Genomic DNA, 16,508 nt, shown 5'->3' with positions numbered 1-16,508 from the left:
AAACAACAACAAAAAAAACCTCTACCAGAGCGGATTTAAATAAAGTCTGTGGCTTCAGGTGAAGGGCTAGTTCTCTCGCGCGGTGTCTGTTGGGAGTTGTAGTTTTTGCGATGCTTGCTGGGAAACGTGGTCTGAGCCCGCTTCAGGAAGAGGGCGTGAAAGAACCTGAGGAGAGGAGGGTTTTAGGACCCGGCGGGGCGCGGCGGACTGGGGGAAAGTGTCGGAAGGTCGGGAACGCGCCGGTGATTCCGGAGCAGTGGCGGCGTCGCCGGAGTCGGGAGCGAGCAGGCCTGTGAGCTGCTAGGGTGCTAGAGAAGCCGGGGGCTCGGTAAGCGGCGCGGGCCCAGTCAGGTCCTCGAACCTGGCCGACCAACGCGGGTCCGCCCTACTAGGCCTGGACGCAGAGGCGGCCCTGGGGGCGGGGCCTGAGTCCGCGGCGGAGACGCGGGTGACAGGGCAGGGGCAGGGCTGCGGTGGCTGGGGCCGCTTGCGGTGGGAGGGTCGGGCCTGGGACTCAGAGGCAGCCTCGCTGCCTTCGATCGCTCGCCGGCTACCGGCTGGGTCCGGCCCCTCGGAGGTCCCGCTGGGGCCTCGGGTCCGCAGAGGCGCTGACCTTTGACCCCAGCGCGGGGCTGACCCCGAGCCGGTCGGCTCCGCGCGGAAGGCGAGGTGGCCGGTCCCCGCGAAGTGTTCAGATGCCGGGTCCTGCGCTCTTCCGCCTTTAGGACCCACTTTTTGCAGAGTGAAGAAACCCAGTGCGCTTTTATGGGAGGAGTGTGTGCCAGCCGGGAAACCCACCCCTTCCCTCGTATGGCGAAGAAGGACAGTCACTGGGAAAGTTGTCCCTGGCTAATGGGACAGTGGATATACTTCAGCCATGTCCTAATAAAATGTTGCGGACTATTGGAACCTACCCAACTTTTCTTTCTAGAAAAAGTTTTAAACTTAAGTGCATTTTCCTTGAAAATAGGGCAAGCATGGTGTTTAAACATGGTTAGTGTTAGAGCCATCATGTGTGTAGCCTTACAGACCCTGGCCGGTTCAGAACTAGCTATATAGACCAGGCTAACCTCGAACTTGTGATTCTCCCTCCTAAATGCTGTGATTTCAGTGTAGCCCACCGTGCTAGGCTTATCTCCTGCCCGTGATTTAGCACAGAGTGACTTGGAATTATCTTTGATATGTTTTTGACTGAATGTGTACGCATGGTCATTTCCATGCGAACGCTTTCAAGATAGCAGATCTAACAATGGATAACTTCTCTTCCGAGAGTTAAGGAAGGTCTCATTCTTTTCTCAATTAATTAGCAAGCCTTTAATGTGTTCTTATTATGACAGTCATTGTGCCTTGTCAGGTTTAATTTTTTTTTTTCCCCCAAGACAGGGTTTCTCTGTGTAGCCCTTGCTGTTAACTCTTTTTGTAGACCAAGCTGGCCTCGAACTTAGAGAGATCTGCCTGAGATACACATTGAGTTCAAGGCCAGCCTGAACAGCTTAGCCCAAAAACAAAAACACCAAAAAACAAAACAAAACAAAAAAAACTAAAAACAAAACCCACCAAAAGTGAAAACAAACCCTAGATAACAACTCAGAACCCCGCATCTGAGGTGCTGAGGTGGCTCAGAGGTTTAAGAGCACTTCCTGCTCTTTCAGAAGACCCAAATGTGGCTTCCAGCTCCCACTCTGGCTAGCTCCTGACTCACAGGTACCTGTAACTGGCTTCTGTGGGCACTTGCACTCAAGCACACACCCACATACAGATAGACACACATATTAAAAAATCAATAGCATGGGGCTGGAGAGATGGCTCAGAGGTTAAGAGCACTGACTGCTTTTCCACAGGTTCTGAGTTCAATTCCCAGCCACCACATGGTGGCTCATGACCATCTGTCATGGGATCTGATGCCCTCTTCTGCTGTGTCTGAAGACACGTACAGCTAAGGTATACTCATATAAATAAATCTTAAAAAAAAAAAAAACACATAAAAATTGAGGAAAAATAACAGAAACCAAACCTGAATTTGGGGTTTCACACAGCACAGTTTAGGAATTCATAAAACTTGGAAAATATGACCAAATAATAAATGGATTCAGGGATGTGAGGGGAGATGTTGCTTAGCACTCAATGAGCACTGACTTAGACTGACACTTAGCTTAGAGTCAGGTTTTTTTTCCCCTACAGTTCCCATTTTATTTTTTAATTTCGCAGTATTCAAGTCCAACTTCAAGGCAGATATCAAGTTGCAAATTAATATTACAGCATAATTATTTTCTAAGATAACCAATAAAATTTCCCATACATACTCCTATGGACAATAGTTTAGAAGTTCAATTAGAGACAGAAAAATAATATCCAAAAAATCTTTGATATGTTTTACACAGCTCATAGTGGATGGTGATTCATCTAACTGTGATTACTGAATGGTGAATATTTCATCATACAAATCTTGAACATTCATGTGACCGAGACAGGGTCTTGCAGTGTAGCTTAGGCCAGCCTTGAACTTACAGTGATCCTCCTGCCTCAGCATCTCAAGTACTTGGATCATGAGCATGCATCAGAAGTGAAATTTTTTTTTTTAAAGATTTATTTATTTTTATATGAGTACATTGTAGCTGTCTTCTGACATACACCAGAAGAGTAGCAGGAGAGTGGGCTAAGGTTTCAGGCCTGGGGTGGAGGTGATTTCATTCACTAGAATTTGGATATAATAACTAGGAGTCTGTACACACAGAAACAGAACACAGAAAAAGAACGTTGTTGTTGTGGTGGTGGTTGTGGTTGTGGTTGTTGTGGCGTTCAAACCCAGGGACTTGTTCCTAATGGGCAAATGCTTTACCATTATTTACAACCATAAGGCCTTTCTATCCCAACCGCTAAAGTGACGTGGAGACTTAGATTTATTTAAAATAGTTTCAGTTCTTTGGTTAGTCTAGTTCCCAAGTAGCACTTAGAACTCATGCTAATCCATTTATATTATTCTATGTTTGCGGCATGGCTTCTTACCTATTGGTCTTTCGTACTGGGACTGGGAGCATTCCCACACCTTCCCTTCCCTGCCTGTCCTCTCCTGCGGCACCCAAAGGCCACCAGCTTTTTTTTTTTTTTTTTTTTTTTTCTGTATAGACCAGGCTGGCCTCGAACTCAGAAGTCTGCCTGCCTCTGCCTCCCAAGTGTGTCACCACTGCCTAGCTTTTTTTTTTTTTTTTTTTTTTTAACTAAAACCAATCAGAAGGTGAGAGGGGGAGTGAGTGTGAACACTTACGATGAGGGTGTTGAGCAGTTGGAATAACAATACCAGCGCCCTGCCAATGATCAGGTCTCCGCCCTACAGCAACCAGCGTCTGAGTACTGCGAAGACGGTCTTTACCCGGTGCACAAAGAGATTCTCCCTACAGCCACCTCATATTCCTCAACAGAGCAACCTTTAAAGACTAGGTGGTCATGGGAAGGGATTACTTGGGGCTGTCTAGTATATTGAGGTCACATTGCTTGTGGGATATTCAAGGGTAGGTGTCCGTAGGTAGCTCAGCTGTGGAGGTCCAGTGAGCTGAATAGGTTGGCAGTAGCTGTGAGGGAAGGGATATGTTAGAGATATTATTAACAGGGAAAATATTTGTTTATTAGGAAGTATCAGTAGCTTTTTTTGTTTTGTGTTTTTGAGACAGGATGTAGCCTTGGTGGCCTGGAACTCACTCTGTAGGTCAGGCTGATCTTGAGCTCACAGAAGTCCTCCCGCTTCTACCTTTCAAGTGCAAGGTGGAAAAGTGTGCTTAGCCCAGTGTGTATCTTTTTCTGCCTAATGGTGGGTTCTCAAGGCGGTGATCATAATTTTGTAATGTTTTTCTATCTTTTGTCCTATACTGGGCTTGTACTAGTATAAAGTCTATCAGGATTTTTGTCGTTGTTGTTGTTTGTTTGTTTTTAGAGATATGTTTTCTCTGTGTAGTCCTGGCTCTTGTGGGACTCAATGCTGTAGACCAGGCTGGCCTCAAATTTAGAGATGCACCTGCCTCTGAGTGCTTAGATTAAAGGGCTGTGCAGCCATAACCCAACTTGTTTATTTTTATAAGACTGGCCTAGAACTTGCCTAATGAGCCTTGGGATCCCCTGTGTCTGCCTTCCTCAGGTGGGATTAGAAGTGTGTGTCACTAATCAGTTTGTGGTTGTTTCTCATGTAGGTTCTGGGTGTCTTAAGTCAGCACCTTATTCTGGCAAGGCACACACGTTGTCATCAGAGCTGTTCTTTCACACCCTCCTCTTTAAGTTTATTGTATTTATGTGTGTGTGTGTGTGTGTGCGCATTTATGCTTGTGTTATGGAGGCCAGAAGAGGATGTTGGGTGTCCTATCATTCTGCCCTGTTCCCTTGAGACAGAGTCTTTCACAGAATCTGGAGCTAGATTTGCAGCCAGCAAGCCCCAGTGACCCTTCTGACCTTGACCTTCACGGTGATGGGTTAGAGATGTGTGTGGCCTCACCCAGCTTTTTTTTTTTTTTTTTGGTTTTACAAGACAGGGTTTCTCTGTGTAGCCCTGGCTGTCTTGGAACTCACTTTGTAGACCAGGCTGGCCTCGGAACTTAGGAATCCGCCTGCCTCTGCCTCCCGAGTGCTGGAATTAAAGGCGTGCACCACCACGCCCGACTCCTCACCCAGTTTCTTATGAGAGTGCTGGGGATTGGAACTCAAATTCTCATGTCTGCTGAGCCATTCATCTCTCCAGCTACCTCCACCTTTTAAGATTTTGTTTGTGTTTTGAAGCAGGGTCTCAGGTAGCCTGGATTGCTGGTCAGATTTGTTGCATGAGGATATAGACCCTGAACTTACTTTTTAAAACTTAGGTGTATGTATGTGTGTCTGTGTATGTGCCTGAGAAGGTGAGAGAGGTGTCAGCTCCCTGACGCTGGAGCTCCAGGCAGTTGCGAGCTGCCTGATATGGGTGCAGGGAAGTGAATCTGGGTCCTGCAGGAACAATGTGCTCTTAATACTGAGCATTTCTCCTCCAGCCCAGACCTTGAAGCTCTGATCCTCATGTCTCTTCCTCTGTAGTGAATTACCAATTCCACTGAGAGAGGATATGTCTTTATGTAGCGCTGGCTGTCTGGGACCTGGACCTGTGACTGGCCTCGACCTCAAAGAGATCTGCCTGCCTTTGCTTCCTGAGGTTGGAATTAAAGGCTTGTACTACTGCCATGGCTGGGCCTTTATAAGATCTGAGTGATAGAACTCAGTTGTCTTCATAAGATGGAAGTTAACTTTGGACGTCTCCTTCATACTCTTCACTGCCTTTCATTTTCTCCGTCTGTGTTAGAGAACTCAGGGCCTCATGCTAGGCAGTCTCTTTCTTCCCACTGAGCTATTGGCCCCCTTCACTTCATCTTAGGTGGCTGCTATTCATGTGCTTAGACTGTTGAACAGAAGGGAAATGAGAAGAATAGCACCATATTGTTTGAGGAAGTTGAGAGTTTGAGCATGATTTTAGTTATGTGAGATGGCAGGAGAATGTAGCTTTCAATCAGAATATCCTGAAATACTGTCAATTTGGAACTTGTTCCAACTTTTGAACTTTTGAGACAGGTCTTATGAAGGGCTAGCATTACTTCTTGTGTAAAATAAGTTGAAAGGGATTCTGAGGTGGTTATGTTTATATAAACCTTTTTGCTTGTTTGTTTTTGTTTTTGTTTTTGGAAGCAAGGTTTTTCTTCTTATCCTTGGATGACCTGGAACTCAGAGATCCACTTCCCTCAGTCTCCCAAATGCTGGGATTAGTGTTCAGTTTATATATAAACCTCTTTATTTGTGTTGTTGGTTTGTGAAACTAGACAGTTTAGTAAGTGTGTTTTGTGACTGGAAGTGTGTGTGTGTGTGTGTGTGTGTGTGTCTGTCTGTCTGTCTGTCAGTCTAAGATTTGGACACACCTTAACACTGACAAATCAAAAATTATTTCTTTGAAGATAGTCTACTTATGGCTGTCCTGGAACTCACTCTGTAGACCAGGCTAGTCTTGAACTCAGACCCTCTTTCTGCCTCCCAAGTGCTGGAAATAAAGGCATGTGCCCCCAGCTACTTCTGCTTTTATTTATGTCTTATGTGTGTGAATACTTCTGTGTCATGCCAAGCATGTGTAGGTCAAAGGCCAGCTTTTCCACTTGGTTTTTACCTTCTACTTTGTGGGTTTCTGGAATTGAACTCAGATCTTCAGGCTTAGCAGTAGGCACCGTTTCCCACTGAGCCGTCTTACTATCTCTACTTCTGCTTTTAAATACAGACTGAATACAGTCCGAGGTAAGCACTGCTTACAGCACACGTGAAATTTGGACACTGACATATATTGATTTATTTATTTACTTTATAGCTGTCATCAGACACACCAGAAGAGGGCATCAGATCTCATTACAGATGAGTGGTTGCTGGAATTTAAACTCAGGACCTCTGGAAGAGCAGTCAGTGCTCTTAACCACTGAGCCGTCTCTCCAGCCCGAGATGGTGATTTTTTAAGTGTTGTCTTGAGTTAGTAGACTTTTTTGCCTAAAATGGGAATTTTGATTTTATGGTTTAGTTTGGACTTAGACTTATAAGATCTGAAGCTGCAGCTCTGCTGTAGAGTGTTCCCGTGTGTTCAGAGTCCTGCATTCAGTTTTAAGCATTACCCACTCACTCCCTAAGGTTGTAACTCACACTTGTTATGGGGGAATATTAAAAAAGAGAACTGGCATGTTATGTTCCCTGGCTTGTGTCTCTGCCCTGGTGGCCTGGCCGGCCATGCACTGGCAGGCAATGGCCTACCTGTTTTTATCTCGTGGAGACTCTCTGGCCCGGAGCTCCCCAAATGTTTCCACTCGTCTCTACCCAATTTGGTTGGTTCCCTCTGGTGAGTTGCTATCACATCAACCCCATGCTTCAAATCCCCACATCTTTGTGGTGCACCTCAGGGAAACCCACATTTTGCTGCTGTACTTTTCTCTCTTGAACCTGGACGAGCCGCTGTGTGAAGGAAAACGCAACACAAGCTTAGTTCAGAAACGATGGTAACTCAATTGCTGGGAGCAACAACTAAAATCCTACTTGTAAGCCTTATTAAATCTAAATCCTCCCATGACGAATCCTGATGGATCTACCATTGAAGCCAGGAGACACTTGTAACTACATCTTTTCCTCACGCTATCCCCATCCAAAAGAGACCTAACTCTCTCATACTTTGTCCAACCCGGAAGTTCCTCTTACTTGCCCAGTGATTGGCCTTTATTCATTAGGTGGTTGGTTCACAACAAGTCACCTTGTCTGCAACCCCTCCCAGGAGAGTGGAATTAGCATCAACATACAAACAGTACCAGGCCCATCCACAGCACACACTCAGTATGCTTTTTAATAATTCACTGATCTTCTAGATTCACAAGACATTCTTTTAAAGTATATTTGAATTATATATATTTTGTGTATGTATGTATGTATGATGTATGTATGTCCTTATTTATCATGTTTGTATGTGTTCCTGTCTGTGGGTGCCCTCGTGCTGTAGTGGATGTGTAGAGGTCAGAAGACAACTGGTGGGAGTCGGTTCTTCTTCCGCCGTGGGGATCCGGCTCAGGTTGTCAGGCTCCACTGCAGGCGCTTTTCCTTGCTGAGCCATCTCCTGACTAATAGAGAGATGGCTACCAGAGAAGAACACTTCATGTCTTTACTGTTTGCCAGCTGTGTTATTTTGGACAAAGTAAAATCATATAAGATTCTGACAGCAGTGCTTATTTTATCTGATTATTGTAAAGAATAAATGCAGAGTATTTAAAGCACAGAGACTAGTGCCAAGTGCATAGTAACCTCTCAGGAGTGTTTTCTTAGCATATATCACCTCCCACAAGACCGAAGCGGTGCTCTGAGGATAAGGAGGACTGACTGAAGACTTCCACATCCAGGAATTACAAGAGCAGTAGCGACGACATGTTCTGTCCTGTCTCAGTGAAGGCATTCAGGGAGACGGCTTCAAGAACACAGGCCTAAACTGGGCAGCAGTGGCAAAGGCAGGTAGCTCTCTGAGTTGAGGCCAGCTTGGTCTACAAAGTGAGTTCCAGGATGGCCAGGGTTACACAGAGCCCTGTCTTGAAACTTCCCCACCCCAAAGAAAACTAAGCAAAACAAAAACCCAAACAAACAAACAAACAAATAGAATTTGGATCTACTCTGTTTTCATTTTGAAGAAAGACTTGGAGTAATTCCCCATAGCTGGATGGTTAGCTCAGTTGGTTACAGCATGATGTGAATAGCCACCGGCCATAGCTGGATGGTTAAGTCAATTGGTTACAGCATGATGTGAGTAGCCACTGGCCATAACTGGATGGTTAGCTCAATTGGTTACAGTATGGTGTGAGTAGCCACTGGCCATAACTGGATGGTTAGCTCAATTGGTTACAGCATGGTGTGAGTAGCCACTGGCCATAACTGGATGATTAGCTCAGTTGGTTACAGCATGGTGTGAGTAACCACTGGCCATAACTGGATGGTAGCTCAGTTGGTTACAGCATGGTGTGAATAGCCACAGAGATGAGTAAAGCGGATGGTGTTACATACTTGTTTTCCAGTCTTTGGGCTGGAAGTAGGGGAATCTGTTGTCCATGCTAATAAGAGAACTTGTGCCAAAGAATCCTGTGGAAGTAAGCTAAGTCCATGGGCTTTCAGATGGGCAGTAGCTTGAAAAGGAAGAGTTGCAGAGGTCGCAAAGCCTATATTTTCTTAGTGATATGTGTGGTAGGTCTTGCAAAAGAGTAACTGAACATAACTAAAGATTTTCTTTCTTCAGTGTTAGGAATAGAACTCAGGGTCTCTTTTAAATGTGTTTTCTCTGTTGGGTGAATGGGTCAGAGCAAAATTGTCTCCTCTGAGAATCACTGACTTGGAACGATTGTTAAAAATGACCATGAGAAGTTGCCTTTTTTTTTTTTTTTTTTTTTTTTTAAGACTTATTTAATGTGAGTACACTGTTGGTCTTTTCAGACACAACAGAAGAGGTAGGTCATTGGATCCCATTACAGATGGTTGTAAACTACCATGTGGTTCCTGGGAATTGAACTCAAGACCTCTGCAAGAGCAGTTAGTGCTTTTAACTGCTGAGCCATCTCTCCAGCCCCATTTTGTTTGTATTTTGAGACAGGCTCTTGACATGTAGCTCTGGCTGATTTTGTTCTGGCAGTGACCCTTCTACTTCAGCCTCTTGAATGTTGCAGTTACAGACACGCCATGTAATCCCTGATGTTTTGCATGCCTATGCCCATGTGTCAGGTGTGGAGACCTGACATTGATATTTATATACTTTTTTTGATTCACTGAATGTGAATGTTAGGTGGTTCAGCTCGAAATATTGAAAGTATAGGTGCTTGAACTCATTATGTAGCTGAGAATGACTTTGAACACTTGGTTTTCTTGCCACCACATTAATGCTGGAATTACAAGCATGTGCCAGGAGCCCAGTTTAGATGAGCCCTTCTCAAGCTTTATAGAATTTCTGGAATAGGGTTTGTTAACCTTGTCATTCACTCTTGGCATGATGGGGTGGGTACTTCATTGTTGGAGAGGGTTTCCTGTGCATTGTAGAATGCTCACCAATACCCCTGGTCTTTGGTCTCTATCCAGTAGATTCTATTGGTATTTCTCCTGGTTAGGACAACCAGAAATGTCTTTAGACATTGACAAGTGTCTTTGGGGCAGTTAGGATTCAGTGATCTGGAGTGATTGTTAAAAATGTAGGACTCCCTCTTCAGCTGTGGATAGCCAGATAGACAGACTGTACCTCAATAGAGAAAAATGTAAACTCCTAGTCTTTATCTTAGCAGTCTGATTCAGTAGTGGGAAGGGTTAGGAGGTACTCTAGGGGAAACTAAATCAGGGAGTCATGGCTCTGTAGGACCGAATGCACTCTTAGACCTGTACTTGAATTATTCCCCATTTCATCTTTCTCTTCTTGGTTTATAGTGTTTGATGTGAACTTGACACAAACTAGAGTTATCTGAAAGGCGGGAACCTCAATTGAGAAAATGGCTCCATAAGATCTAGTTGTAGGGCCCTTTTTCTCTCTCTCTCTCCCTTCCCTCTCTTCTCTCCCTCCCTTCCTTCCTTTTGTTTCTCTCCCCCTCCTCACTCCTCTTTCTCCCAAGACAGGGTTTCTCTGTGTAGCCTGGTTGTCCTGGAGCCTAGACCAGGCTGGCCTGGAACTCACAGAGATCCACCTGGCTCTGCCTTTCCAGAGCTGGAATTAATGGTGTGTGCCACCATGCCCACCTGTAGGCTATTTTATTTTCTTTTTCTTTTTTCTTTTTTCTTTTGGTTTTTCGAGACAGGGTTTCTCTGTGTAGCCCTGGAACTCACTCTGTAGACTAGACTGGCCTCGAACTCAGAAATCCGCCTGCCTCTGCCTCCCGAGTGCAGGGATTAAAGGCGTGCGCCACCACGCCCGGCCAGTAGGCTATTTTCTTAATTAGTGATTCTTTGGAGAGGACCCAGCCATTGTAGGTGGTGCCATCCTTGGGCTGGTGGTCCTGGGTTTTATAAGAAAGCAGGCTGAGCAAGCCATGTGAAACAAGCCAGTAAGCGGGTTCCCACCATGGCCTCTGCATCAGCTCCTGCCTCCAGGTTTCTGTTCTGCTTGAGTTCCTGTCCTGACTTCCTCAATGATGGACTGTGCAGTGTAAGCCAAATAAACCCTTTCTTCTCCAAGTTGCTTTTGGCCTTGGCGTTTCATCACAGTAATAGTAACCCTCAGACAATGGTGGTGGATGATTATGCCCAGAGGACTAAATTTGCTCAATTAACATTGCAGCAGTGAGTTAGGTTTTTTGTTTGTTTTTGTTTCCAACTTGACACAAGCTAGGCTCATCTGAGAAGAGGGGACTTCAACTGATAGAATGCTTCCTTCAGATTGGCCTGTAGGCAAGTCTAGGGGACACTCTCTTGATTGATGATTGGTGTGTAAAGGCCCAATCCACTGTGGGCTCTACTATCCTGGGCAGATGTCTTAGGTGCTACAACAAAGTAGGCTGAGCAAGCCATGGGAGCCTGTTAATGAGTATTGTTCTTCCATGATCCCTGCTTCAACTCCTGCCTCAACTCCTGCCTCTAGGTTCCTGCCTTGAGTTTGTGACCTGACTTAATGATGAGCTATAAGCTGTTGGCTGATATAAACTCTTTCCTTCCCAAGATGCTTTTGGTCATAGTCTTTTTTACAGCAACAGAAGGCGACCTAAAACATGCATAAAACTGGGCATAGTGGTGCATGCTTGTCACCTCAGCATCTGCATGTTGGAAGCAGGAGGATTAGCAGTTCATAGTTACCCACAGTTTGAGTTAGCCTGGGTTATAAGAGATCCTGACTTAAAAAATAAGCTAGTATGATGTAACCTTTTAAGTAATGTTTACATGGGACTGGAGAGATGGCTCAGTCGTTAAGAGTACTTGTTGCTCTTCTAGAGGATCCGGGTTTAATTCCTAGCATCTACATGGTAGTTCACAACCATCCATAACTAATTCTAGGGGATTTGATAACCTCTTCTGATCTCTTCAGGACCAAGCATGCAGTACATTCATACGTGCAGGCAAAACACTCTTAGACATAAAAATAAAATGAATAAATCCAATAAATTTAAATAACTGGGTGGAAGTGGTGCACAACTTTAATTTCAGCATTTGGGAGGCTGAGGCAGATGAATCTCTGAATTTGAGGCCAGACTGGTCTATAGAGTGAATTCTAGGACAGCCAGGACCACACATAGAAACTGTGTCACAAACAAACAAACAAAGAAAACAAACCACAAAATTTGAAATATTTTTTTAAACCATATTATAATGTAGTAAGAATTTAGCTCAGTGGAGGAGCACTTGCCTGCTATGCATAATACTTTGGGTTTAGTCACCAGTACTGTATCTTTTTTTCCTCAAGTCTGGACAATCTAGAGTTTGTTCATTAAAGCAAATCTGTATGTGTATAAAGCTTGCCTCTGCTAGGCAGGAAGATAGCCATCATCTGCTCAGACTGCAGGTGTGAGTCCCCACACCTGGCTTAAGGTAGAGAATTCAAACAAAATGGAACAAAAGATTTGCTTTAGGGACTAGAGAGATGGCTCAACAGTTAAAGAGCACTGGCTGTTCTTCCAGAGGACCTGGGGTCAGTTCCCTGCACCCATATGGTGGCTCACAGCTGTTTGTAACTCCTGTTCCAGGGGATCTGACAACCTCACCCAGACATACAGACAGGCAAAGCATCAGTGCACATAAAATAAAAATAAACAAATCATTAAAAAACATTTGCTTAACCCTTACTGACACCAGAGTGATGCATTCCTGGTACCTCAAAAGGTTTTCTTGTGCTTCCTTGCCACATGTCCTCCTGCTGTTGTTCCAATCTGTCACTGTAGATTAGTTTTGTCTTTTGATCTTACAGAAATGGAATCAGCAGACTGTACTCTTCTATTTAGCATTTTCTGTGAAGGTTAACTGCGGTTTCATGTATCATTTTTTTTTTATTTTGTTTTTGTTTTTTTCGAGACAGGGTTTCTCTGTGTAGCCCTGGCTGTCCTGGAACTAACTCACTTTGTAGACCAGGCTGGTCTCGAACTCAGAAATCCACCTGCCTCTGCCTCTCGAGTGCTGGGATTAAAGGCGTGCACCACCACGCCCAGTGTATCTTTTTTTTTTTTAAATTTATTTATTATATGTAAGTACACTGTAGCTGTCTTCAGACACACCAGAAGAGGGTGTCAGATCTCCTTATAGATGGTTGTGAGCCGCCATGTGGTTGCTGGGATTTGAACTCAGGACCTTTGTAAGAGCAGTCAGTGCTCTTAACTGCTGAGCCATCTCACCAGCCCCAATAAATAATGCCACTTTTTTTTTTTTTTTTTGGTTTTTCAAGACAGGGTTTCTCTGTGTAGCCCTGGCTGTCCTGGAACTCACTTTGTAGACCAGGCTGGCCTCGAACTCAGAAATCCGCCTGCCTCTGCCTCCCAAGTGCTGGGATTAAAGGCGTGCGCCACCACGCCCGGCGGTTCATTTTTTACTTGTTTGTTTTTGTGTGGTTTTTGTTTGTTTGTTTGTTTGTTTTGAGACAGGGTTTCTCTGTATAGCCCACGTTGTCCTGGAACTCACTCTGTAGTGAGCCCAGGCTGACCTCAAAGTCAGAGATCTGCCTGCCTCTGCCTCTTCAGTCCTGGAATTAAAGGCTTATGACATCATTCTTCCCAACCCTGGCTGATTTATTTATTTTTATTTTATTTTGTGCGTTGGTGTTTTGCTTGGATGTATATATGCCTGTGTAAGGGTGCCAGATCCCCTGGAATTGGAGTTACAGACAGTTATGAGCTGCCATGTGGTTGCTGGGAATTATTCCAGGGTCCTCTAGAAGTCCACTGACCATCTCTCTAACCCCCATGTTTCATGTATTGTTAATGTCTTTTAACTTTCTGTATATTCAGTTGTATGACTATAGTATAATTTTTCCATTTTCTGAGATACTTTTAATAATAATTATTCGAGACAGGATTTCTCTGTGTAGCCTTGATTGTCTTAGAACTCATTCTATAGACCAAGCTGGCTTCAAACTCAGAGATCTACCTGCCTCTGCCTCCCAAGTGCTGGGATTAAAGGTATGAGCCACCATTGCTCGGGTAGTTTTTTTATATGTATGCTTGTGTGTTCAAATGTAGGCTTGTTCACGTGAATGAAGTGTCTCTGTTCGTCCCTCCTCCAAGTGCAGTTTGGGTGCTGCAAGGGCCGCACAAGTTCTTACGGTTGAGCCGTCTCTTAAGCCTCTCTGCTGATAAGTATTTCAATGCTCTTTTTAAAGAATATTAAATATTTATTATGTGTAAGTATGTCCATGAGTATATATGTGCACACATGAGTAGTTACTTGCTTGCTGAGGCCAAAGAGTGGTTGCCAGAAGGCAGCATCAGATGTCCTGGAACTAGAGTTGTAGGCTGTTGTGAGCTTCCTGTTTGAGTTCTAGACATCAAACTCTGCAAGAGCAGCAAGCTCTTCTAATGACTGAGCAGTTTCTCCAGCTCCCTTAAAACTTTTTACAAACTATTCCATTTAGTGTGTGAGTGTGTGTTTATTTATGTGTGCTGAGGTGCACATGCAGAGATGAGAGAACAGCTTGCAGGAATCCGTTCCTGTGATCCCATAGTGCACCTTTCCTGGAGCGGCCTTGCCATCTCTTGAGTTCTCTATATATTTGAAAAGCAAGGGCTAGGAATATAACTCAGTGGGGGATCACTTGTCTGTAATGTGAAAGGCCCTCGCTAAAACAAAACAAACCTAAACAAAACTTAGAAATATAAGATAACCCCTTCAAGAAATTTTACAGAAGCTTTTCAAAAAGGGCTCACCCTAATGTAGGCATCTGGTGATTGTGTCTGAACATGTGTGTGTGTTCAGGCCTTGGGGTCTATTGTACCTGATGTTCTCTCCATCTTCAGCACTTCTCCCCAAGGCTCAGGAGGCTGGTTTCCTCCTGGTAGTTAAGTCTATTGTCTTAGTTAGGGTTTATTGCTGTGAAGAGACACCATGACCAAGGCAACTCCTACAAAGGAAACATTTAATAGGGCTGTCTTACAGTTTCAGAGGTTCAGGCACACATAATGCTGGAGAAGCCAAGAATTCTACATCTTAACTCAAAGGCAGCCAGGAAGAGACTGTCTTCTGTAGGCACCCCAGAGGTGCCTTCGCATTGGAGCCCACGCATCGGAGTCCTCAAAGCTCACCTAACTTAGACACATTTCCTTCAACAAGGCCACGTCTACTCCAATCAGGCTACACTTCCAACTAGTGCCGCTCCCCATGGCCACACATTCAAACACTTGAATCAATAGGGCCAAACCTATTCAAACCATCACACCTAGTGTCGCTTTCTCATTGAGATCTTCTCTAATCTCCTAAAGTCGTCCCTTTATGCAGTTTGTCTTCAAGGCACTTGGAGATGTCTCATCTTAATTGTTTCATCTCCTGGGATGAAAATTCTATCCTCAGGGATCTTTTTTATTCTGTATTTTGTTTTATCCTGGTGTCTGGTCACCTAAAGAATGCTCACTATATATTTGTTTTTGTTTGTTTGTTTGTTTGTTTTTTTGATTTATTTATTATTATACATAAGTACACTGTAGCTGTCTTCAGACGCACCAGAAGAGGGTGTCAAATCTCATTATGGGTGGTTGTGAGCTACCATGTAGTTGCTGGAATTTGAATTCAGGACCATTGTAAGAGCAGTCAGTGCTCTTACCCGCTGAGCCATCTCACCAGCCCGCACTATGTATTTGTTGAATGAATAGATGACTGACTACTTTGTGCTTGCATTTTATTTTGTGAACTTTTCTCAACATTTACTTTTGTTGCATTCCCTTCTTTCCTATTTATATATTTACTTTTACTTAGGTTGTTTGTGGGGCTGTGGATGGAACCCAGGGCTTCACACACGCTGGGCAAGGCGAGTGTCTGCCATTCAGCCACTGCTCTCCTCACTCACTCTGAAAGATTTCCCTTTCACGTTTCCTTTCTGTGATTTGATTGAAGTGTTTTAGGGCACTTTCCTTCACAGTTGGTTATAGCAGGTGTTTTTTTCCTCAGATGAAATTTTCCTTCTGGGTGGGTGGTGGTAGGATTGGGGTTTAATCATGGTTTCATGTAGCTTGAATTGGCCTCAAGGTCACTTGAAACTGATGCCTTCTACCAACTAAGTTGTGTCTCTGGCCCCAAGATACTTTTTTAAAATTAAAAATGTCTGACTGTCTCTGAACCATGTGTGTGCCCGGTGCCTGAGGAGTCCAGAAGAGGACATAGGACCCTTTGAGACTGGAATTACAGACAGTTGTGTGTGCCACGTGTGTGCTGGGAATTGAACCTGGGTCCACTGGAAGAACAGGCAGTACAAGATACATTATTTCAAGTTTAATTTCAAGTTTAATTTCAAGTTTAATTTCTGAGACCCAAAGAAAACCCTGTGAGAAGTTTATACTTTTTTTTTTTTTTTTTTTTTTTGGTTTTTTGAGATACGGTTTCTCATTATAGCCCTGGCTGTCCTGGAACTCACTCTGTAGACCAGGCTGGCCTCGAACTCAGAAATCCGTCTGCCTCTGCCTCCTGAGTTTATACTTCTTATAGTCTCCCACCCCAGAAACCCTAATTTGCAGACTTCTGTGGGGGGGCATACTGGTGGGAGGAGGCTTTATGTTCTCGGTTTCCAAGCAGTTTGGGTGGCAGTCCCAGCAAACCCTGTGACTGCGACAGACTAGTGAGCTGAGAGACCTTTGGCTCTGTTTATTCTCGTGTCATACGGAAGGAGAGTGGTGAAAACAGTTTACTTGAAAATTTGGTAGTTTGGATCAGAATTACTTTTCTCCTCCTCTTCTATCCCCTTTTGCTTATTAGAAAGTATTGATCCAGGGGGCTGGAGAGATGGCTCAGCGGTTAAGAGCACTGACTGCTCTTCCAGAGGTCCTGAGTTCAATTCCCAGCAACCACATGGTGGCTCA

General features: G+C 44.3%; 1 protein-coding gene across 1 annotated transcript in view; it reads left to right on the top strand.

The window, feature by feature from the left end:
• Positions 1 to 216: 216 nt before the first annotated feature.
• The window catches only part of Armh3 (armadillo like helical domain containing 3), a 186,721-nt gene continuing 170,429 nt past the window's right edge, over positions 217 to 16,508 (top strand). The window contains exon 1 of the mRNA XM_021198223.2: positions 217 to 328. The gene's annotated coding sequence lies outside the window, so the exon portion shown is untranslated. The remainder of the gene's footprint in view (positions 329 to 16,508) is intronic.

This window comes from Mus pahari, chromosome 1 (genome assembly GCF_900095145.1).
Source record: "Mus pahari chromosome 1, PAHARI_EIJ_v1.1, whole genome shotgun sequence".
In the NCBI taxonomy this organism is placed as follows: Eukaryota; Metazoa; Chordata; class Mammalia; order Rodentia; family Muridae; genus Mus; species Mus pahari.
The sequence above is the reverse complement of the archived record's forward strand: the minus strand, read 5'-3'. Positions and strand labels throughout refer to the sequence as shown.